This window comes from Macrobrachium rosenbergii, chromosome 10 (genome assembly GCF_040412425.1).
Source record: "Macrobrachium rosenbergii isolate ZJJX-2024 chromosome 10, ASM4041242v1, whole genome shotgun sequence".
NCBI classification, from domain to species: domain Eukaryota; kingdom Metazoa; phylum Arthropoda; class Malacostraca; order Decapoda; family Palaemonidae; genus Macrobrachium; species Macrobrachium rosenbergii.
The window spans coordinates 9576937-9584436 of NC_089750.1; the positions used below are offsets into that span (position 1 = coordinate 9576937).

Consider the following 7500-nt stretch of genomic DNA (forward strand, 5'->3'; position numbering starts at 1 on the left):
AGATGCTGGAATCTGCTATCATCAATCAAACCAACAATATGAACCTGTCAGGAGGACATTGGAAATCGGACGCCATTGACACCTTAATCCTCGCACCCTTTTTTGAAGAAGATGACCCAAGAAACGCGACCGCCAGATCCATCGCCAAACGGGAGCTAATGAGGCCAAAAACCACTAGGAATTTGGTCAATCTCCTCCTTCTTAAGAAACGCCACCTCCTTAACATCGGAGGCCTAAGGCCACACCTTCATGTTTTTGTATATATACCATTGTAACTTTCCACCTGTCCATATTCTACCAGGGAACAGGGGCACAGAAACAAGTGCCCGAAATATATGGTTTCAACGTTTAAATAGTGTTTTATGGGCCTTCTTATTTTCATATTACACTGTAGTATTACAGGAAAAGACATTCATATATATATATATATATATATATATATATATATATATATATATATATATATATATATATAATATATAGAGAGATAGAGAGAGACACATAGATAGATAGATAGATAGATAGATAGATAGATAGATAGATAGATATAGATAGATAGATAGATAAATAAATACATTATAAACTGTTAAAAAATGGAGTTCAAGAAAAATACACGTACACACACGAATGAAAACCTACAAAATTTATTAATTTATAATCCCTACCTATACATAACGTAAAAATAGAAAACAATACGCAAGAATGGAAAGGCGGAGAGAGAGAAAAAAAATATACACATAAAGACACAAAACAGACAAAATGCGTGAGAAAAGAAGGGAGAGTAATGAGACACCCACCAGCATCCATTTCGAGACCAACTTCATAATTGCTTTAATGACGAAATATACGAGCGGCTTAGATCCAGATTCCCCAGGTACTTCATTGTTCATAATCCAGCGACAAACCATTGCGCTCTCTCTCTCTCTCTCTCTCTCTCTCTCTCTCTCTCTCTCTCTCTCTCTCTCTCTCGTGGAAATAAATTTTTCTCGTGTACCTGAAAAGGAGGAAGCAGAATTGCTTCCATCTTTCTCTACCCAGGAAGGAAAAATTAATCTTGTAATTTGGTAAAAGGAAATTATATTAAGGTCTCTCTCTCTCTCTCTCTCTCTCTCTCTCTCTCTCTCTCTCTCTCTCTCTCTCTCCAGGTAAAACTAGCTCTCTAAACCTGGAAACAAGGGAGTAGACTTGCCTCTCTCTCTTCTCTCTCTCTCTCTCTCTCTCTCCAAGTAAAACTAGCTCTCTCAACCTGGAAACAAGGGAGTAGACTTGCTATTCTCTCTCTCTCTCTCTCTCTCTCTCTCTCTCTCTCTCTCTCTCTCTCTCTCTCTCTACTCCCAGCGGACGTCACAGCCAATCAAAATGACGTCATAACGCCCACAAGTTAGCTGAAGTAATTCCCTAATTGTATCCCAGTCGGGCATGACTAAATATATCATCAGTTCTGAGGACATTTGTAATTGGTCTTCGGTGTATTGAATTCTCGCATTTATATATATATATATATATATATATATATATATATATATATATATATATATATATATATATATATATATATATATATATATATATATATATATATATATATATATATATATATATATATATATATACATACATATATACATACATACATATATGCATACATATATATGTATACATATATATAGATAGATAGACAGACTGGTAGATAGATAGATAGATAGATAGATATAATCAAGTACACCATACAACCGCATTCAATCAACATAATGTCGTCAGCTTCAAGCTGAAACCGAACGCTACCGTCAGCATTACGTTAATCTTTTTTGTCTAATCATTATTCTTAACTTTGTGAATACTGTGATTGCTCTCTCTTTTGTTATAATTGGACATAAGCATTATTATGTCATTATAGTATGCCTTTCGATTAATTGTTCAAACATTCCTTTATGTTTTATAATTTCTCTTTTATTATTATTATTATTATTATTATTATTATTATTATTATTATTATTATTATTATTATTATTATATTAATAATAATAATAATAATAATAATAATAATAATAATTATTATTATTATTATTATTATTATTATTATTATATTGTCATTGTTGTTGTTTTTCTTCCGACTATTCCAGGTATTTTTCCGGCGACTTTTCTATCAAATAATTTTCGAAAAGCAATTCTTATGAAATCATGAAAATAAGAATTAAATTTCTATTAGCTGTACACACACACACACACATACAGAGAGAGAGAGAGAGAGAGAGAGAGAGAGAGAGAGAGAGAGAGAGAGAGAGAGAGAGAGAGAGAGAGAATCCAAAAGTGACCACATAGACCTTAGTACAAACTCTGCATGGAAATAAAAGAAAAATAAATAAATATATATAATAGGTAAATAAATAAATAAATAAATGTTACTTGCGACAGAAACTAAACCACGGGAAATTTAGAACAGGCCTAACTTAGGCACATATTTCAGACCCTTTTATGCTAGGCTAATAAAAATCCACCGTAGAACCTGGCCATATTTTTGAAGATTTATTCTCTAGCGTCGCTTCACTGAAAATATTTTGAACTGTTACACATATTCAGCTAGTTAATGGAACTTGAATTAGTTCTGCTTTTACTAAAAGCAGCTACTGCTAGTACAAATGTGTTAATACTGAAATTACATTAATGAGTACAGTAGACCACGACTATGATGTTGAGTGGAGCTGCTATTAATTGTACTATCATTAACAATAATAATAAAAATAATTACTATTATCAATATTAATAATAATGATTAATATTATCGATGATGATGATGATGATGATGATGATGATGATAATAATAATATTACTCTTATTATTATTATTATTATTATTATTATTATTATTATTATTATTATTATTATTATATTCTTTGGGTATAGACCCTCTTTCAAACATGTTTTGTTGAATATGATGGCAGCCTTGGTTGCAATAATCTGCAATGAACTTTGGCACTTTACTTAATTCTGTTGCTGAAGAAGAAAAGACTAATTAGAAGAGCTGAACGAATAATCTACAAGATTAATGCAACCAAGGCTGCCATCATATTCAACAAAACATATTATTATTATTATTATTATTATTATTATTATTATTATTGGAAAATCAAAACCCATAACCACGCCCAACAGAAGAAAATTTAACATCCCAGATTCTTCGCTAGCCTCACACATCATGCACACACAAAATCTAAACATATTAACAACAACACAAGATGAAACCTAAAACCCTCTGAGCTTCCCACATTCAAAGAAATCAGTGACCACGATGAGAAAAGTTACTTAGTGATATGCAATACCCTCCCTCGGGTTGGTTTTACCACCTTTCTTTCACTTTCATCGCTGGCGACTGGTTTTCGAGGAACTTTTTATAACACCTGCTGACTTGAGGAAATCTTAATTTACTTTCACTTCTTTTACTGCACAAGATGACAGACTTTTAATCATTGCAAGTCAAGGATGACTGATCCCTCTGAAAGACAGAGATTCAGAATGAACCCAGAGAGAGAGAGAGAGAGAGAGAGAGAGAGAGAGAGAGAGAGAGAGAGAGAGAGAGAGAGAACAGTAATCATTGCCAAATCAAGAATACAGATGTGATCCCTCTATTGTCAAAGAAAAGATTCAGAATGAACAGAGAGAGAGAGAGAGAGAGAGAGAGAGAGAGAGAGAGAGAGAAATTGTTGGTCCATTACCAAACTAAGAATAATGTGATCCGTCTGCAGTCAAGGAAAGGATTCATTATGAACCCAACAGAGAGAGAGAGAGAGAGAGAGAGAGAGAGAGAGAGAGAGAGAGAGAGATCCATTTAGGTCATAACGTATAAAATTACAATGAAAATCTCTCAATGACTCAAAGACAAAAGATACTGAGGAAGTGACAGAAGAAAATGCAAATCTTGATCTCATTATTAAATTCAAGGTCACCCGCAGTCGACAACCCCCTCCCAATTTCCGGTGATCAGGAATCACTTTTACACGGACATCATTACTATGCAAAGATTTTCTTGGCGGCCTTCTGACTCTTAGAGAGAGAGAGAGAGAGAGAGAGAGAGAGAGAGAGAGAGAGAGAGAGAGAGAGAGAGAGAGAGAGAGAGTATCTAAATTGCATGTTTGTGCTCATCACAGCTTGAAATATTTCTCTTCTCCTCAGTCAATCAAGTACTGCCTTACTTGAGAGAGAGAGAGAGAGAGAGAGAGAGAGAGAGAGAGAGAGAGAGAGAGAGAGAGAGAGAGAGAGAGAGAGAGCTTGTTTAATACGCATTTTTGTATTCAGCATAGCTTTCAATATCTCTCTTTTCTCGCAGTCAATCAAGTATTGTGTTCTTACTTCAGAGAGAGAGAGAGAGAGAGAGAGAGAGAGAGAGAGAGAGAGAGAGAGAGATAAATAATTTCTTCTTACCTGAAAACATTTCTTCTAATCACCTATCCAAAATCTATTATATTCTCGCTGTCTCTTTTCTTTTATTTATAAAACTTACATTCATTCATGTGGTCTTTTATACTTGTTCCACATAAATTGTTGCTAATTTTGAAAAATGATAATAACAAACACAATCAATATAATCATCATTGCCCTCTATTCTATATGAACCCCATCAAGAGAAACGTTCAAACATAAATAAATCTTGCAATAATTTCTTGCTGTGATTCTTTTCTTGCAAATCATGTTTAGAGTTCATGATTCATCTAATCCTATTGCTGTTCGGACTCTCACTGAATTCAAGGACAGTCTCCAAGGACATGAGTTAATTACAATGAATAACAAGTCCAGAATCGACGCATCTCCAGCAAATTTCGGAACGAGATGAAATCTGCAAACCTCAATCTTATTTGACAAAATGTAGGAACGTGATCTAATTTGCAAATCTCAATTTTAGTTTTCGGTAAAAGAAAACTATTGTGAGGGCTTTGTCTGTCCGTCCGCACTTTATTTTGTCCGCACTTTTCTGTCCGCCCTCAGATCTTAAATACTACTGAGGCTAGAGGGCTGCAAATTGGTATGTTGATCATCCACCCTCCAATCATCAAACATACCAAATTGCAGCCCTCTAGCCTCAGTAGTTTTTATTTTATTTAAAGTTAAAATTAACCATAATCGTGCTTCTGGGAACGATATAGGATAGGCCACCACCGGGCAGAGGTTAAAGTTTCATGGCACGCGGCTCTTACAGCATTATACCAAGACCACCGAAAGATAGATCTATTTTCGGTGCCCAAGAAACTCGGCTGATTTTTTACTTTCTAATACTCGTCACCAACAAAACTTTTCTTATTATATATTTCATATCGTTCATTTCGATTTTTTTTTTTGCGTTCAAAGTGTAAAGAAATGCAATTTGTTCGGATAACATTATAGAGACTTAAAGCAAAAGTTTATAATAACAAACTGAAACAAATCCGTCTAACTGTTAAGAGAGAGGATTTGTTACTGTGCTTTATTTTATTTTTCTTAATATACTTTCATTAGTGTAAAGCATGAAAGGACAATATAACTGCAAAAACATTACCTACAATTACACAAAAAATCAAACAAAGCTAAAATTATAAGAAAAACCATCGTGAAAATAAAGATAAAAAATCTAGAAAATCTGACTGAGGAAAAACCTGTTTAGATGAATGTCTCTCCACGAAAAAAAAAAAAAAAACAGCTGCTTAAAATTCGTCCTTACTGACGATGTCTGGGTTTCTATTAGAATAAGAAAAATATTTCATCGAGTTTTTCAAAAAACTAAAATTTCCATTAAACTTCGTCTTATTCAAGGACAGTCTAAAGTTAATCACTTAATGGAAAATACTTTTTAAACATTTTTCTTTCCTTTTCAGGTCTTTGCGGACCGAAGCGGAGGAAGGACATTATAATGAAGGGACAAGACTGGCTCGCCCTATTCAGAGGACAGATTTTTTAATAGGACAAGAGACACATGAACATTATGATATTTGAAATAGCCAAACACACACACACACACAGAAAGGAAACGGGGTACCCTTTATTGTTTATACACACACACAATATAAATATATATATATATATATATATATATATATATATATATATATATATATATATATATATATATATATATATATATATGTATGTATATGTATATATATATATATATATATATATATATATATATATATATATATATATATATATATATATATATATATATATATATATATATAATGAAGGACAAGACTGGCATGCTCTGTTCAGAGGACAAATTTTTGAACAGGACAAGAAACACATGAACATTATGATATATGAAGTAGCCAAACACAAACACACAAAAACAAACGGGATACCTGGATTGTTTATACATGTTTACATACATACATACATACATACATATATATATATATATATATATATTATATATATATATATATATATATATATATTTTTTATTTTTATCACCGTGATTTATATACAATCATGAAGCTACAAATGTCGCTTAATATCAAATTCACGCTACCTCGGGAATATCCCCGATGGGGAATTATCACCGAAGGGGAATTCATAAGTGATAAATGGATTGGTACTGCCGGGTCGCGATCCCTCGCCACAGATACTTATCCAGCAACTCCAGTCGACGTTCTACCACTGAGCTATCAAGAGAGGTATAAGTCAATGCCGTGTCTGCTGTACTTGTTTCTCCGTCGTGAGCAGGGAAATTGTACTTAGCCTCGGCATTAACCCACCTCCGCCATGATAGTTTATTAGTACGTTTGGAACACGCAGCTCTTATTATGAAATTTTTTTATCACACCGTGATTTATATACAATCATGAAGCAAATGTCGCTTAATATCAAATTCACGCTACTTCGGGAATATCCCAGATGGGGAATGATCACCGAAGGGGAATTTATAAGTGATAAATGGACTGGTACTGCCGGTCGCTATATATATATATATATATATATATATATATATATATATATATATATATATATATATATATATATATATATATATATATATATGAGTGAGTGAGGTGTGTTCCTTTCATAGGTTCCATCTCATCAAAAATACTTTGCATTTCAGTTTTATTCGCCTTAAAACCAGAAGTAAATCATTAAATAAATATGAACAAAGTCATTTAACGTAATAAATAAACAAGGCCTAACAACAGGGCAGTAACAAAAATACCACAGAAACCTTTTTGTGTCTTGGTGCCCCATTCTCTCCCCACTCCAGGATCATCTAAAACGATGCAGCTACAAACCCTTCAGTTTTTATTGTGAATTTCTCCTATTACTTACTAACAACGGTTTCATAAGGTTAAACAAAATAAAATAAAAGAAAAAAAATTAACCAAGGAGAGATTTTTTCTATAAGTTTATCTTAAAGAAAGAAAATAAGATGATATTTAAGAGTTACTGATTTTTTTTTTTTTTTTTGGTCCCGTATTCACTTTCATATCCTACAGTTTCGAAAAAGCCAATCACTGCATCTTTGTGATTTCCACCCTTACAAGGA

General features: G+C 33.0%; 1 protein-coding gene across 1 annotated transcript in view; it reads right to left on the minus strand.

The window, feature by feature from the left end:
- Positions 1–7500, minus strand: part of qsm (Zona pelucida superfamily protein qsm) — a 172309-nt gene that overhangs the window by 65714 nt on the left and 99095 nt on the right. The gene's annotated exons all lie outside the window — the stretch shown is intronic.